The following is an 18353-nucleotide window of genomic DNA, read 5'->3' on the forward strand; positions in this document are numbered from 1 at the left end:
CATATTACGCGTCGGTGGAAGGACAAAAAGAAGCTCTTTGCCTTTTGACGCAAAGCACCCGATAATTTTGGACTCAAAAGAAGCAACTGTAAAACTCTGTATTCAGAAATGTCACGAAATTTGCATGCATCTCGGCGTAGAGTATACCAGGAATTACATCAAGCAAAGATGTCACATCATTGGAGTTCGCGAAAGCCTTAGAAGCCTTGCTTTCAAATGCTTCGAGTGTTGAAGGTTTCGAGCAGTAGGCCTCCAGCCACCAATGGCTGACCTCCCAGAGGTTAGGTTTCAAGACAGTTCTTTGCCTGCAGTCTTCACAAACGTTGGGTTGGATTATCTTGGACCATTTGCAGTAATGCATAGAGACAAAGAACTAAAGACATAGATCTGCCTCTTTACGTGCCTCGTCACGCGAGCCATTCATCTGGAACTAGCAGAAGACTTGTCAACTGACAAATGCATTATAGCTATCAGACGATTTATCTCAAGACGCGGTCAGCCGCGAGTTTTGATGTCTGACAATGCGACAAACTTCTTGGGATCCCGTAAGCAACTACGACGACAGCCGCTTCAACTGGACCACGATTTCATCAGAAACAACCTTCTCAACCAGTCCATAGAATGGAGACTCAACCCACCTTCTGCACCTCATTTTGGTGGCGTGTGGGAGAGACTCGTCCAAGTAGTTAAACGAGTTCTCCTCATCAATCTTGGCTCCACAAAATTGACACCTGATGTTTTTTCAACTATTGTCACGGAAGCGGAATGTCTTGTGAACTCCAGGCCATTGACTCACGTGAGGAGCGACAACAAGGACGACGATCCTCTCACGCCTAATCATTTCCTCTTGGGACGACCCTTTGCGAATGTGCCAACACTTCTCTTTCAAGAGTCAGCCAGTCTGAAGTCGACATCATGGACCCAAGTCAAACAGCGCCTGCAACAGATCTGGAAACGACTGCTTCACGAGTACGTCCCCACGCTGAATCAGAGACGAAAGTGGACTTCAGAAGAAGCTGCTCTGGAAGTGGGCGATGTGGTTTGGCTGCTGGAGGAGTGGACTCCAAGGGGAATTTGGCCACTAGGACGTGTCACCAGGATTTTCACCGGACCCGACAAAACCGCTAGGTCTTGCGAATTAAAAACAGCTTTAGGTTCTCTAACCAGACCAGCCGTTAAGCTGCAACATGTGTACCCCAAACCCCCGTAACGTCAGGGTTAGGTTTTTGGGCCCCGAGGATGTTAATGCCCAGTATTAACTTCTCCATTAAATTGTGTAACGTGCTTGCCCTGTTTTGTTGATTGTGAATCACTTTGTAATGTGATAAGGTTATTGAAAGTCATGTAAGAAGAGAAATGAGTTGTAACTTTTTGATGTCATGAAACCAAACAAGTAAACGAAGCAATTGAAACTTGAAATAATGAGAACAAAAGAGACATGATACGACAAAAAAGGAAGGATAGACAACGTCGTGATCAACATGCAAGATGTTAACAAGAAATTCAACAAATAAGATCTTGGTAAGATAAACAATTCGAGTATTCGCAAGATTTGTCAAATTTTAAAATAGGTTTAAACGGGTTTGAAAATATGAAATAATAAAGTTATGCAATGACTGCCGGATAACTCTCTCTAGTCGTTTGTAAAAGTCTGCATTGAGATTTTCCAGTATGATCAGCGTGGTTCCTCCCCTCCTCTTTTTTTAATCGGGGCTGGAGACCAGCAATTGAGTAGTTACTGAAATAAGTTCTATTTCAGTTCTCTCAAAAAGAACAAAACCAGACAAGATACAATGAAGCAAGAAAATATCCTTTCATTGATGGGCAAAGCGTCCAAAACTGTTTTTTATCCACTTTACACCACAAACTTGAACTTGATTTCACAGTCTTCTTAAATACGGCAATTTGATCAATTGTTCTGAATCTGTGTGAAAAATTAAAAAATAAGGCTGCTTTCAACAATCGAATACAGCATCTGAACATTTTTTGAGTCACTTTGAAAACTCAAAAGATTTTGTGAGCTGTCACCTATTAGGTTTCCATTTTGATTGTTTAGCCTCAGAACCTCACATCTAACGGCCATAAAAATGTCTCTAAAAGAAATCTGCTGTTATTGATTGCCAAAATGAAATGAAAAAGCAATTATAACATATCCCCCGTCCCTTTTTGTGATAGGTGGCTTGATTAAAAACAATTTAAACATTTAGAAACAAAAAATCAAAGCTCACGCACATCGAATGCAGATTTTTGATTTGGTAAATAGTGCAATTCTTGAAAATATAACTGACGAAAAACAAAAAAAAACAAAAATTTGGCATAATGAAACAAAACTGGCCTGAGTTGCGACTGCACAAATAAAAAAGCACCAAAACAAAAAACATTAAAATAGAAAAGTTTTAGTTGAGAAATTTTTTTTCTAGCAGACCTGTTCTGTCGATTTGTGGTTGTTAATCAGGAAAAGGCCATGCTTTTTAACTGGGCACACGTTAAAGATAACTTAGTCTAGATCTAAATGTTAATTTAGCCCTGCGCTTATGGGCGAAAAGTGCAAAATTTGTTCTGATCCACTTTGGCCCAACAATTGGTTTCAAAATCTTATTCAAACCAAATTTTGATCAATTTGTCTAGGTCAGCAGGACAAATTACAAAAATAATTTTAACAAATTGAATGAAGCACCTGAAAATTTTTGGCGAGTTTTGAAAACTTAAAAAAGATTTTCGTGCGCCGTCACTACACTATTTAGAACACTATTTTGATTGTTTTGCCTCAAAACCTCTCATTGAATCGTATTAAAAACAATTCTAACAATAGTTTGGTGTAACTCATCTCCAATTAGGCATTTAAAAGCATTTAAAACGTATTCAGTTTCCCAATTTTTGTTAAGAAGCAGGATTACTACATCTCAAAACAATTTAGATGCTACAGAAGACCAGAATACTGACATTCTCGGCAGAGGTTTGATTCAATGTTCAGTACTTTTGTTGACGAACATCTTGAAAGAAAAACACATCGGCTAAATGAAAAGGTATTGTCATCAGTGGTGAGTACACCTTATGAAAACGCCAAATAATTGTAAATAAAGTTGCATGTCGAATAAATTTAGTCAAATAATTTTTTGGCAGATCTGTTTTGTCGGTTTGTGGTTGCTCATCAAATCTGAAATTGGCCATACTAGTTAGCTCAACAGGCGTCAAGAATACTCTCGTTTAAATCTAAGAGTTATAATATCCTTTCCTTGACTGGCAAAGCGTCCAAAGTTTGAACTTGATTTCACAGTCTTCATCAAAACCGCATTTTGGTCAATATTTCTAAATCTATGAAAAAACAAAAAAAATACGGCTACTTTCAACAATCGAATACATTTTTTGAGTGCCTTTGAAAAATCAAAAGATTTTGTGATCTGTCACCTATTAGATTTCTACTTTGATGGCTTTGACTCAAAACCTCACATCTAACGACAGTAAAAATGTCTCTAAAAGCGTTTTGCCTTTATTGATCTCCAAATTGAAATGAACCATAATTACAACATATCCCGCGTCCCTTTATGTGATAGGTGGCTTGATTAAAACGATTAAATCCTTTAGAAACAAAAATTAAAGCTCACGCACTTTGACTGCAGATTTTTGATTTGGTTAATTTTGCAATTCTTGAAAATATAACTCACGAAAAACGAAAAGAAGAATCTGGCATAACGAAAACATTTGACCTTAGTTGCGACTACACCAATAGAAAAGCACCAAAACAAAAAAAACTTTAGAATAGAAAACTTTTAGTCAAGAACGCTAATTTGACTGGTTTGCCTCAAAACCTCACATTGAAAAATAGTAAAAATATCTTTAACAGTGATCTAGTGGTTTTTATCTCTAAAGGGGCAATGAAAAGCATTTGAAACTTTTTTAGTCTCCAATTTTTCTGTTAGAAAGCTGGATTACAACAATTAAAACCATTTAGATACTTAAAAAAAACAGATTACCCACAATCTCTGCCTGGGTTTGATTTGGTTTTCAGTACAATTGTTGAAAAACATCTCGCATTAAAAAAAACCGACAAATTAAAGAACAAAACTTAGTAGTAATTAAACCATAACAAAGCGCCAAGTTTCTAAAAAAAATTGCACGTACAAAAAAAACTAGTCAAATAATTTTTTTGGAAGACCTGCTTTGTCAGTTTTTGGTTGCAGATCACATCTAAAATTGGTCAAAATTGTTAACTCAGCAGAAGTCAAAGACATCATAGCTTTAATCTGAATGTTATTTTAGCCCCTGATTTATAGGCAAAAGGTCTTAGTGATCTGTAAAGGAGTTCTAACGTATTTTCTCCGAGGGATAGAAACACACATTTATAACCTATACATCGTAATACTGTGTGTTAGGAACCTCAATTACAACAAGGTTTACTTTTGGTCCTATCGGATGTTTACAATCTAAGGAATTCATTTTCTTTTGGAAAACACGTTTTTGAATATTTTTCCTTTCAAATTTTTGGTCTACTTGTGTCATTTATAGACAAGTACCTTTTCATGTAAAGTTTCTATTAGTGAAAAGCCACGTTTAAGTCCAGTTGTGTCCAGATGAAGGTTCATTTTGTTTTCAGGGAATAATTGCTCATTGTTTTTGAGGCTGGCTTCGACGCCGTGTTTTCGTAATTTCTGATGCAATTTCGTGTTTTGCCTATATATGCTGCATTTTTGAAGTCCTGCGTCAGCCTCAATTTTTCTTTGAATTTTGGTTTCTGCATGTGTTTGCCGTCCAATTTATTGATATAAGATTTATATCGATTACTGAAAAATGTCCTAGGCCTCCAAGCATTAGTTTTCTGTTGTAGTTTAACATAATGAATGCTTTCAAATAAAAGATGTTTTTTTAGCTCTGATACTACGAACTGTCTGTACAATTAGGGAATTTTTATATCAGTTCAAATTTGTTGATTTGTTGAAGTCACATCATCATAATAATGAGAGATCTATTCGTGTTGAAAAGACAATGAAATTAGCATATTCAGAAATTTCCCCTGAATATCTTATTTTTAATGACTTCGACGCTTTTCTCTTGGTTTTTTAAACATTTGTTGTTCCTTGTAGTTTCCGCTTATTGTGTAGTTGTACGTTTTTTTCTGATTAATGACAGGTCTCAAATGCTCCCTTTTAAAGGACTAAGAATTATAATCAATGCAGTCAGTTGATAGCTATTGCTGTTGATGATTTTGATTTTGTTTGCTTTTAAATTTTTTAAAATTTATATTGAACTACTCTTTTTTTGTTTTTCTTTTTGTCAACTTGAAACTCGGTCTCATCAATAAGAGGTCCCATAATTTTCGTGTTATTTCAACTTCAACCTGTTCTGGATTACAACATATGTCTTATCTCTTGGACACTATGCCTTTTCTTAAATTTTTGTGATTTATAAAATTTTCTGCTTCCTTCCTTTAATCTTTGGAGTGATTTTCAAAATAGAACCGAGGGAGCATGTACAGTTTTACACTTGAATATTAACTGAAAGAGTATAATATTATTTGAGATTATAATATAGTTTTCATACAACAGCTAACGGCATAAATGGTTTCATTTCCTTGTGATTCAGGAATTTTTTTGTGTTTTTTCTGCTTCTTTGTATCTGCAGTTATTTTTTACTCCTTTTATATGACTTATTCTAACCATTGATGTTTACCTGGAGGACTGTATGTAAATCTATCAGTTTTTTGTTAAAAAATAATGGTCTTCATAACTTTTAAAAATCTCTGGTTTTAAGGAAGGTGATGGATTATTGAGCTTAGCCCTTTTTTCTTGTTTTGGTTCACTAGTTATCTAGTCTCATTATGGGTAAGTCCCATCGGTTTTTTAGTTTAAGACAAGTGATTTTGCGTAGTTTAGGTTTTACCTGATGGTGTTTTGGTTTTGTTACCATATGCTTTCAAAAGCAGATTTTAAGTTTTTGGAGTAATTACGTTTCTTGTTTTTTGCTTTTTTTGTCAGTTGTATTGTCTCTTTATCTTAGTTTTTGCTAGGCATCATGAGCTGTCCAATGCGACATGGCATTTTACAGTTCATTTAGTAGTATGTGTTAATAACAATTTTTCTTTGTCACATATTCATTGGTTCATATCTCTATTATCTTCAATTTTTAGACAATTGAATCAAAAATGTGGATGAGCGGGGTCTGAAAATTATGTGCAAACGCACATTACCGAGCCTCATTGTTTACAATAGTTTTTGGTTAGCAAGGTTCTTTACTTAAAATAAAGAAATTCAAAGAGTCTCTACAAAGAATTTTTATGTTGGAGGCCTGCTTTGAGCCAGATCTGTCAAGAGTTGTCCCCGAGTAGGCCTGCTCTGGGCCAGCTCTGTCAAGAGTTATCCCAGAGTAGGCCCGCTCTGAGCTAGCTCTGTCAAGACTTGTCCCAGAGTAGGCCTACTCTGGGCCAGCTCTGTCAAGAGTTATCCCAGAGTAGGCCTGCTCTGAGCTAGCTCTGTCAAGACTTGTCCCAGAGTAGGCCAGCTCTGTCAAGAGTTGTCCCAGAGTAGGCCTGCTATGAGCCCAGCTCTGTCAAGGATAGCCCAGAATAATGCTACTCTGGGAGTTCTTCTGTCAATTAAAACCGCATACTTCTACTCTGGAGCTACTCTGTCAAGCGTAAAAAGTGACCTGATCAGACTCTGATCCAGCTCTGAGAGTTTCCCTGAATTTACTCTGCTCCAGCTCTGATCTACTCTGGAGGTAAGGTACGGGTTGTAACTAGGTTAGCTAAGAATGGAATTGATAAATACAGAATTATCAGACGCAATGAATCGGAAAAGTTATTTTATATCTAATGATTACATCAAATATGGTGAGTGCAGCTTTTTGTACTTCTGATTAGCCGATTTGTGTTGTGATTTGTGTTTTCTAGACTTTGAAGTTGACTTAACATTGCAATTTTTGCACATAAACTAGATAATTAATACTACTTTTTATTTATTAGATTAAGCTTTAATGTTCAGGATGAAAAAATTATCAGGACTTGGTTAACTCGAGAACGAATCAACGCTTGTACACATTACGTAAGGTTTTCTAACATTTGTGTGGTTGATTCTGTGTTGTAGAATTTTCTTACCTCAATAATGTTTTAATAAACGATGTAGCTTTAATGAGTGCGTGTTTTTATGATGAGATCAAAAAATGATCAGATATAAATAAACCAAATTGGTAAGAAGTTGTCGCTGAAGTTTGTTACATGAAGCCGACAAAAATTTGATATTAGCAAAGCGCTTTTTCCGAAAGGCTTGTAGGTGTGCCAACATGTGATTTTTTGTTGTGAAAGATGCTTTTGTAAAGCTTCTATTTTTTTCTACTTTGTTTAAAAGAAAACTCTCAAATGTGATTTACTAACCAATTTATTTCTTGATTGATAAACAATTTTAACCCAAAATACTTCAGGGTTGGATATGAACAAGAAAGGACATTTATAATTTCTTGGTCGAATCTGATACCAAAATGTTTTGGAACCGGTTGATTTGTGAACGACTGAGCTTCGAGCCAACATTTTTGAAATGATTATAACAAGACAAACTGTTTTTTGGGACACTCAGCCCAAACAATTTCTCAAAAATCTATTTGTTCTGTGATACTTTTTGCCCCCTGTGGATAGTCAGGATTGGAGGGCGGTGGTTACAAGATCTTTACGAAAAGGTACCAAAAAACCAAACATTGTTTTTCTCGGCGAATAGGGTTTTCCTTCGGGAAGAGCAAAGCTTCAATTACTATAACTAAAGCCCAAGAATATTGTTGCCTCAAATCATCTATAAAAAGAATCTCCTATCATGAATATGTTTTTGTTTCCATTGTTCACAGGTTGCTTAAAACTTACAAGAGAGATAGTTAAAAGGTCGGTAATTGGTTTATATCATTATTGGAATGAGTTTTTTGTCGAATCCTTCACTTTTCCGCACTCGTCAGGATCAGTGACCCAAATTGTAAATTCCGTTTCCACGCCAGATCAATAAAGGCGTTTTTTTTTACTAGCTTTAATGTTTTGACATCTTATACATTCAGATATCGCATTGTTAAATTTTTTCAAAGCTGCGTTCAAAGTACATAATATTTTGGTGTGCACTCAAATATTTTCTGCCATGATCTGCTAAATGGACGAAATCTTCTTGAAAAGTTAAAGAGAGAAATTTATGCCAATAAACAATTAATTTAGTTGACGCAACAGAAAATTTTCAATCCCAAAGAGATTGATTCTGTTTCATCTTTTTTTTGGATTGTTTTTGCAGATAATTATAAGTAGCTGTAATTTTGTTTCCTTTTGGTCATTTTCTTAGTACATTTTTTACAGCAATTTTTCTTTGCATTCCGCTCTAAAGTGTTTTTATTCGTCTTTTTTTTTCGACTTTCTACCGTTTTGACGTCTTAATTTCTCTGCAATCAATGTTTCTACGTAGGCATTGTTTATTTTTTTGCCAGTCAGGCTTTTTTGGGATTTATCTGATCATGTTGTTAAGAATGATATCATATGGAACTGTTCTAAGCGTACATTTAAGCAATTCTTTTGATCGTTCAGCCGTATTTGAGGGAATTTCTGGTTTTGAGTAATGAAGTTGCGTTGATAGCTGGTAATGTATCTCAAGTAGTGCAGTATAGTTGCGCAAGCCATTCTAATTTCTTTGTTGACGCTCTATTTCTAAACTGTTTTTGACGCCCTATTTGCTATCTCAAAATTGAATTTTTGTTTAGTCTTCAAAACAACACCACAATGGTCAGTGACTTGAAATTCTGAAAAGCAATTGAAGATTTAGAGATTAAAATCTAATGTTGTTTTCGTCTTAGATGTAACCCTTGTGTCTTCAAGTTGCTTAGATTTACAATTTAGTTCTAGTGTCTCAACCGTTGAAGGAAATTTTTTTGGCTAGATTTTTTTGGCTAATCAATACTGAAATCTCCGAACAAACAATTTACGTGTTTTGGTCCTTCCAGAAACAGATTATCCACTAGTAATTGCTCAAAAGTAGTGTTATCAATATTGAGTGATTTGTGGTATTTTAAAAAAAGAATGTTGATTTGTTTCATCAATTTTTAGGTTAGCATTTGAGTTGAAAGTAAAAAGTTGCTATTTAATAGCAAGGCAACCCGGGCCTTTTCCTGTTAGACAGTTTCAAGTTAGAATTTGGTTGAAGGGTTAATTGGTTAAAATATTGGTATCTGCTAAAAAATCTTTTAACAATGTTTTAGCAAGCGCTAGAAAGAAATGCTTTAAAATTTATTGTTTTCAGTTTTTGTTAAAAAGTCATCATGATTTGCTTCAAGCAATCTTATGATCTGTAATAGAGGCAGCATTCAAGTGACGTCTCTCTTCTTTGTGCTATGTAATCCATGCTGTGTTTCATTGAATGATTTGTTCACTCGTATAATTTTCTTTTATTGAAATGGGTTTTAAACAGATAAAGCAGTTGTAACCGATTGCCAGTTTTAGCGTAAAATGACATATCTAATTTATTTTATAAATAATTTTTTATAAAAATAAGTGTTTTGTATATAGTTTTGCAAAGTTGCTTCAAGTTTACATAATAAAAAACAAAAGAAACAATAAATTTCGTGTTTCTTAATTGTCGTCGAATAATCGATCAATTTTGAGTTGATTAGCAGGTTTTCAAATTTTCACAAAAAACACCAAGGAATCAAATTTTTTTAAAATTAAAATAGTTTTCAAAATTTTGTTTGATTTTGAGTTGTTATGCAGGTTTTCAGTTTTCATGAATAAAACCTACAAAATACCCGAAAAATTTGTCCTTTTTTGTTTTTTCGTTGAAAATTTTGGTCAATTTTTAGTTGTTATGCAGATACAGGGAAAATGAAATTCCGCTATCATTTGCACTTTAGACATAATGTTTTCAAGGCCTTTTCGCATGTAGGTTTTAAAAAAATGATTTGCAATTTGTCAGCAATATTAGTTTATAAAAACATCGTTGACCTGGTAACTTGATCGGTATAGTCCTTCTGGCTTTGCTTAAATTGGCTCTTCAAAAAGTGTCCAATTTATTTGTCGTGTGAACCAGAAAAAACATTTAAACGCGTGAGAGCTAAAATTGGCAACCTGTTTGCCCTTTTTTATTTTGTGACATCTTTTCGATATTCCGTCATTTGCATTGTTATAGAAAAACAACGGATAAATGCGTGCCATATGGATGAATAAAAGTTCGCTTAGTCTTAATTAAATTCACCAATTTTCAATGTTTGCTAAACTTCAGAGCAGATTTGACAGAGAGGAGAGAATACCTTTTATTATTATTTCATTAATTCATAATAATCGCAGCAAGTAAAAGTTGATAAATGAACACTTTAATAAAGTTTTAAGATAAATAGGGTATCAATGTTTTTGACGCCCTATTTGCTATTTAAAAATTGTATTTTTGCTGAGTCTTCAAAATAACACCACGATTGTCAGTGACTTGAAATTATGAAAAGCAGTTGAAGATTTAGAGATTAAAATCTAAAGTTGTTTTTGTAATAGATGTAACCCCTGTGTCTTCAGGTTTCTTAGATTTACAGTTTAGTTCTAATGTCTCAACCATTGAAGGAAAATTTTTTAGGCTAGATATATTTGACTAATCAATATTGAAATGTCGGAACAAAAAATTTACGTGTCTTGGTCCTTCCAGAAACAGATTATCCTCAAGTAATTGCTCAAAGAAGTGTTATCAATATTGAGTGACTTGTGCTATTTTAAAAATGGAATGTTGATTTGTCCCATCAATTTTTAGGTTAGGATTTGAATTGAAAGTAAAAAGTTGCTATTTAAGTGTAAGGCGACCCGGGCCCTCTTCCTGTTAGACTGTTTCAATTTATAATCTGATTGAAGGATTAATTGGTTAAAATATTGGCATCTGCTAAAATCTTTTAACCATGTCTAAGTAAGCGCTAGAAAGGATTGCTTTAAAATTTATTGTTTTCAGTTTTTGTAAAAAGTCATGATGATTTGCTTCAAGAAATCTTCTGATCTGTTATAGAGGCAGCATTCAAATGGAGTCTCGCTGTTTTGTGCTATGTAATCCACGCTGTGTTTCATTGAATGATTTGTTCGCTCGTATAATTCTCTTTTATTGAAATTGGTTTTAAACTGATAAAGTAGTTGTAATCGATTGCAAATTATAGCGTACAGTGACATATCTAATTTATTATATATATATATATATATATATATTTTTATATAAAAATAAGTGTTTTCTGTATAGTTTTGTCAAGTTGCATCAAGCGGACATAATATCAGTATATCATGGTTATCGAGCAGTAGCTTCTTTTGAATTGCTTGAATTTTTTATTGAAAAAAAAATGTTAAACTTTGAGTTTAATGGCAGTTTCCCAGGTTTCTCGAAAAACCTGAAATCAAATAATATTTAGTGTCTTTTGAACTTCTTTCTGAAAAATTGAACAATTTTGAGTTTTTCTGCAGACGTTTTGGTTTCTTAAAAAACAAAAGAAATATTATTTTTTTTTTAATTGTCGTTGAGAAATCGATCAATTTTGAGTTTATTAGCAATTTTTGAGGTTTCACAAAAAACACCAGGGAATCAATTTTTTTTATTTAAAGTAGTTTTCAAAAGTTTTGTTTGATTTTGATCACTATAGTCTTTCTGGCTTTGATTAAGTTGGCTCTTCAAAAAGTGTCCAATTTAGTTGTCGCGTGAACCAGAAAAAACATTTAAACACGTGAGAGCTAAAATTGACAACCTGTTTGCCCTTTTTTATTTTGTGACATCTTTTCGATATTCCGTCATTCGCATTGTTATAGAAAAACAATGGATAAATCCGTGCCATCTGGATGAATAAAAGTTCGGTTATTCTTGATTAAATTCACCAATTTTCAATGTTCGCTAAACTTCAGAGCAGATTTGACAGAGAGGAGAGAATACCTTTTACTATTATTTCATTAATTCATAATAATCACAGCAAATAAAAGTTGATAAATGAACACTTTAATAGAGTTTTAAGATAAAAAGGGTATCAATGTTTTTGACGCCCTATTTGCTATTTAAAAATTGTATTTTTGCTGAGTCTTCAAAATAACACCACGATGGTCAGTGACTTGAAATTATGAAAAGCAGTTGAAGATTTAGAGATTAAAATCTAAAGTTGTTTTTGTAATAGATGTAACCCCTGTGTCTTCAGGTTTCTTAGATTTACAGTTTAGTTCTAATGTCTCAACCATTGAAGGAAAATTTTTTAGGCTAGATATATTTGACTAATCAATATTGAAATGTCGGAACAAAAAATTTACGTGTCTTGGTCCTTCCAGAAACAGATTATCCTCAAGTAATTGCTCAAAGAAGTGTTATCAATATTGAGTGACTTGTGCTATTTTAAAAATGGAATGTTGATTTGTCCCATCAATTTTTAGGTTAGGATTTGAATTGAAAGTAAAAAGTTGCTATTTAAGTGTAAGGCGACCCGGGCCCTCTTCCTGTTAGACTGTTTCAATTTATAATCTGATTGAAGGATTAATTGGTTAAAATATTGGCATCTGCTAAAATCTTTTAACCATGTCTAAGTAAGCGCTAGAAAGGATTGCTTTAAAATTTATTGTTTTCAGTTTTTGTAAAAAGTCATGATGATTTGCTTCAAGCAATCTTCTGATCTGTAATAGAGGCAGCATTCAAATGGAGTCTCGCTGTTTTGTGCTATGTAATCCACGCTGTGTTTCATTGAATGATTTGTTCGCTCGTATAATTCTCTTTTATTGAAATTGGTTTTAAACTGATAAAGTAGTTGTAATCGATTGCAAATTATAGCGTACAGTGACATATCTAATTTATTATATATATATATTTTTATATAAAAATAAGTGTTTTCTGTATAGTTTTGTCAAGTTGCATCAAGCGGACATAATATCAGTATATCATGGTTATCGAGCAGTAGCTTCTTTTGAATTGCTTGAATTTTTTATTGAAAAAAAAATGTTAAACTTTGAGTTTAATGGCAGTTTCCCAGGTTTCTCGAAAAACCTGAAATCAAATAATATTTAGTGTCTTTTGAACTTCTTTCTGAAAAATTGAACAATTTTGAGTTTTTCTGCAGACGTTTTGGTTTCTTAAAAAACAAAAGAAATATTATTTTTTTTTAATTGTCGTTGAGAAATCGATCAATTTTGAGTTTATTAGCAATTTTTGAGGTTTCACAAAAAACACCAGGGAATCAATTTTTTTTTATTTAAAGTAGTTTTCAAAAGTTTTGTTTGATTTTGATCACTATAGTCTTTCTGGCTTTGATTAAGTTGGCTCTTCAAAAAGTGTCCAATTTAGTTGTCGCGTGAACCAGAAAAAACATTTAAACACGTGAGAGCTAAAATTGACAACCTGTTTGCCCTTTTTTATTTTGTGACATCTTTTCGATATTCCGTCATTTGCATTGTTATAGAAAAACAATGGATAAATCCGTGCCATCTGGATGAATAAAAGTTCGGTTATTCTTGATTAAATTCACAAATTTTCAATGTTCGCTAAACTTCAGAGCAGATTTGACAGAGAGGAGAGAATACCTTTTACTATTATTTCATTAATTCATAATAATCACAGCAAATAAAAGTTGATAAATGAACACTTTAATAGAGTTTTAAGATAAAAAGGGTATCAATGTTTTTGACGCCCTATTTGTTATCTTAAAAATGTATTTTTCTTGAGTCTTCAAAAAAACACCACAAGGGTCAGTGACTTGAAATTCTAAAAAGCAATTGAAGATTTGGAGGTTAAAATCTAAGGTTGTTTTTGTGTTAGATGTAACCCTTATCTCTTCAGGTGGTTCAGATTTTCAATTTAGTTCTAGTGTCTCAACCATTGAAGGAATAATTTTTTTGGCTAAATTTTTTTGACTAATCAATATTGAAATGACCGAACAAAAAATTTACGTGTCTTGGTCCTTCCAGAAACAGATTATCCACTAGTAATTGCTCAAAAGAAGTGTTATAAATATTGAGTGACTTGTGCTATTTTAAAAATGGAATGTTGATGTGTTCCATCAATCGTTAGGTTAGCATTTGAATTGAAAGGAAAAAGTTGCTTTTTAAGGGTAAGGCGACCCGGGCCCTCTTCCTGTTATGCAGTTTCAAGTTATAATTTGGATGAAGGGTTAATTGGTTAAAATTTTGGTATCTGCTAAAATCTTTTAACCATGTCTAAGTAAGCGCTAGAAAGGATTGCTTTAAAATTTTTTGTTTTCAGTTTTTGTTAAAAAGTCATCATGATTTGCTTTAAGCAATCTTTTTATCTGTAATAGAGGCAGCATGCAAGTGAAGGCTCGTTTTTTTGTGCTATGTAATCCATGCTAGGTTTCATTGAGTGATTTGTTTACTCGTATAATTCTCTTTTATTGAAATTGCCTTTAGACTGATAAAGTAGTTTTAACCGATTGCCAGTTTTAATGTACAGTGACAGATCTAATTTATTTTATACATAGTTTTATATAAAAATAAGTGTTTTGTATATAGTTTTGTAAAGTTGTTTCAAGTTGACATGATATCAATGTATCATTGTTAGCGAGTGGTCGCTTCTTTTGAAATGTTTGAGTTTTTTATTGAAAAAAATGATGAACTTTGAGTTTAATGGCAGTTTCCCACGTTTCTCGAAAATTCTAAAATCAAATAATTTTTAGTGTCTTTCGAACTTCTTTGTGAAAAGTTGAACAACTTTGAGTTTTTCTGCAGACCTTTTGGTTTCTTAAAAAAAGAAACAATAAATTTCGTGTTTCTTAATTGTCGTTGCAAAATCGATCAATTTTGAGTTTATTAGCAAGTTTTCAGGTTTCACAAAAAACACCAGGGAATCAAAATTTTTTTTAATTTAAAATAGTTTTCAAAAGTTTTGTTTGATTTTGAGTTGCTGTGCAGATTTTCAGGTTTCATGAATAAAACTTTAAAAAATACCCGAAAAATTTGTCCTTTTTTGTTTTTTTTTGAAAAATTTGGACAAATTTGAGTTGTTATGCAGATACAGGAAAATGAAGTTCCTCTATTATTTGCGCTTTAGACATCATGTTTTCAAGGCTTTTTAGCATGTAGGTTTTTAAAAAATTATTGGCAATTTGTAAGCAATATTAGTTTATGAAAACATTATTGACCTGGAAACTTGAACGGTATAGTCTTTCTGGCTTTGATTACATTGGCTCTCGAAAAAGTGCCCAATCTAGTTGTCGTGTGAACCAGAAAAAACACATAAACACGTGAGAGCTAAAATTGGCAACCTGTTTGCCCTTTTTTATTTTGTGACATCTTTTCGATATTCCGTCATTTACATTGTTATAGAAAAACAATGGATAAATCCGTGCCATATGGATGAATAAAAGTTCGCTTAGTCTTAATTAAATTCACCAATTTTCAATGTTTGCTAAACTTCAGAGCAGATTTGACAGAGAGGAGAGAATACCTTTTATTATTATTTCATTAATTCATAATAATCGCAGCAAGTAAAAGTTGATAAATGAACACTTTAATAAAGTTTTAAGATAAATAGGGTATCAATGTTTTTGACGCCCTATTTGCTATTTAAAAATTGTATTTTTGCTGAGTCTTCAAAATAACACCACAATTGTGAGTGACTTGAAATTCTGAAAAGCAGTTGAAGATTTAGAGATTATAATCTAAAGTTGCTTTCGTTTTAGATAAAACCTTTGTGTCTTCAGGTGGTTTAGATTTACAATTTAGTTCTAGTGTCTCAACCATTGAAGGAATATTTTTGGCTAGATTTTTTTGACTAATCAATATTGAAATCTCCGAACAAAAAATTTACGTGTTTTGATCCTTCCAGAAACAGATTATCCACTAGTAATTGCTCAAAAGTAGTGTTATCAATATTGAGTGACTTGTGCTATTTTAGAAATAGAATGTTGATTTGTTCCATCAATTTTTAGGTTAGGGTTTGAATTGAAAGTAAAAGGTTGCTGTTTAATGGCAGGGCGACCCGGGCCCTCTTCCTGGATTTTTATTCCTAGAGTTTTAGGATTAAAAGGACACCAATAACGAGCGATATATAAAAAATTATATAAATAGGATAAATTTTTGATGCAAAATTGACAAAATAAGCTATAGTTATCAAAAAAAATTGTTTTTGTCGAGATCTGTTAAACTTTCATCAGAATTTGCACTACATCGTCCATTACCTCAAAACGATTCAGAAAAACTTCCGTTTTGTGAGGATGTATATGTCATCGAATTATCTTCTGACGTCAATTGAGCCTCTTTCCGCAATTTGTTTTTGCGTGACATTTTTGTGACGTCTTTGAACCATTTGCTCTGTAGAATTGCTAAACTGGGATTGATTGATAGCGTTGTGGCAAAAACAATTTTGATCACGTTCCTGGATATTTCAACGTAATAGGTGTCTCTAAAACAGAGTTATAGAGTAGTATTATAGAGTTATATGGAGTAGAGTTATAGACTTGTATTTAGGCTAGCCAAGTTTTAGATCAGACTTGGATTTAGACTGCCAATTGTAAAAAGTGATATGATCATAGCTCTGAATCATTAATGAAATGAGACTTGTAATTAGACTTGCCGAATTGGTCCTGAAATTGAATTGGCGTTCCTTCCTTGATTATGAAGTTTACAGTGCAACACCCTATTTGAAAAATGGTGGTCTTATTTTGATCATATTTGGAAATGTTGTTGAAAGATGTAAAATTTGTGCAATAATATGGGGAAATATACTCTGCACAGCACATGCGTGAAAAGCTGCTGTTGTTTATTATTGAATTTTCCAAAAATTCCATTTCTTATCGTTCTTATCTAAAAAAATTTAGAACTATTGTTTTGCTTCCTGTTGCTCTTTATTGAAAACCCCATACCTCGGGATTGGATAAGAAAAAATATTAGGATCAACTTTAGAATAATGTTACCGAAAGTTGGATTTAAATCAGCAATGTCACATTCTAGGTATGAACTTCTAATTTTTTGATAGCAACGTTTTCGTTACAATCCTTGTTCGATTTTTCTCATCAACCTAACTTTTTCCAAACTGAAAGAAATTCATATGGAATTCCAAAAAAAAATCAATATTAAAGTAGAATTTTGATTTCGACAGTAGAAATCGGTAACCAAAATGTTTCCTGTAGGGACTAATTTTTATTTTGATAAAGCACGTTTTTTGAAAACTGCAACAGGATTACAAATGCAATATAAATGCAAAGAAAAAACGCTGCATTACATATTTTGATTTTTTTAAATTTCTGGTATTTTATGCATACTCATCATCAAAGACGCAATTGATCTGGGTTTCAATTTTTTTTGACTTGCTTCAATTTAAAGCAGATTTAAAGCAAAAGTTGAGATTAGGTTCAACCTATCGATCGGTAGCAAAAAATATTTACCTTTATTTACCTTTATCTTTTTAATATAGCGGAGCTTAGTTATGCAAAGAAAGATGGTTTGTTTGGACCAAAACAAACCAAAACAAACCAGAACAAACCAAAACAAACCACTGATTTACAAGCAGAAGCAGCAATGTAATTTTTCAATTATTAGAGTAATTTTTGTTCCGGCGTTCACAAAAAAGGATCGTAGAAAATATAAGTGAGCTTATTAAGCAATAGTCACGCCTTTATTACCAAGTTAGTTATAACATTAATTTAATAATCCGATAAAATGCTGCAGCAAAAAATCTTACTTATACGAGCTTTTATGTGAGCGAATAACGAAAATGATATTTTTAATTTGGTTTTCAAAGTACCTTTTATTGCGTTAATTTCTCTAATAGTCTGTTAATATATAGTTGTTAGTAGTATATAGCTGGACCGAGGTGCCCGGGGGGTTGGCGACCCACATGTATTAAGATTGGTTATAGCGGTTGTGGCTCGCTTCGGTCGCCCTTGAGTTATTTTAGCAATGTATAAAGATAGGAGTCAGATATTAATGTATGATATATAAGGATATGAAAAAATTTTTATAAGATTAGTTGTATTAAGACAGATTCTACATGTATTAAGATTAGGTATAGAATCTACATGTATTAAGATTACGTATAGCTTCTACATGTATTAAGATTAGGTATAGCTTCTACATGTATTAAAATTAGGTATAGTATTACATGTATTAAGATTAGCTATAGCTTCTCACAAGCATTAAAATTAGTCTTAGATGCTCACATGTATTAAGATTGTTCTTGGATGTTCACATAGTGGAATGATTAAGGAACATCCTAATCAATGTTATTTTTAATTAGTCATCGTAATTTTTTTCATTAAAAAGGAAAAAGCTCGATGAGCACGAAATGCATACTATTTATGTACGCTATAAAATGGATTTATGACGTCACAAAAAACAATAAGGAAAATTGATCAACGCTCCTAAAGATTGAATAAATTCCTGACATTCCTTATAAGGAAAGCTAATTGATATA

General features: G+C 32.8%; 1 protein-coding gene across 4 annotated transcripts in view; it reads right to left on the reverse strand.

Moving 5' to 3' along the window:
• Nucleotides 1–6845, reverse strand: part of LOC142350661 (uncharacterized) — a 35526-nt gene extending 28681 nt beyond the window's left edge. For 2 of the 4 annotated variants that reach the window (XM_075402580.1, XM_075402577.1), the window contains exon 1: nucleotides 6643–6845. The gene's annotated coding sequence lies outside the window, so the exon portion shown is untranslated. Of the gene's footprint in view, nucleotides 1–4514; nucleotides 4692–6260; nucleotides 6312–6642 lie in introns of those variants that run through there. The other 2 variants (XM_075402578.1, XM_075402579.1) reach the window with 2 other exon arrangements.
• Nucleotides 6846–18353: the final 11508 nt, after the last annotated feature.

The sequence above is a fragment of the Convolutriloba macropyga genome, chromosome 12 (assembly GCF_964194025.1).
Source record: "Convolutriloba macropyga chromosome 12, txConMacr16.3, whole genome shotgun sequence".
NCBI classification, from domain to species: domain Eukaryota; kingdom Metazoa; phylum Xenacoelomorpha; order Acoela; family Convolutidae; genus Convolutriloba; species Convolutriloba macropyga.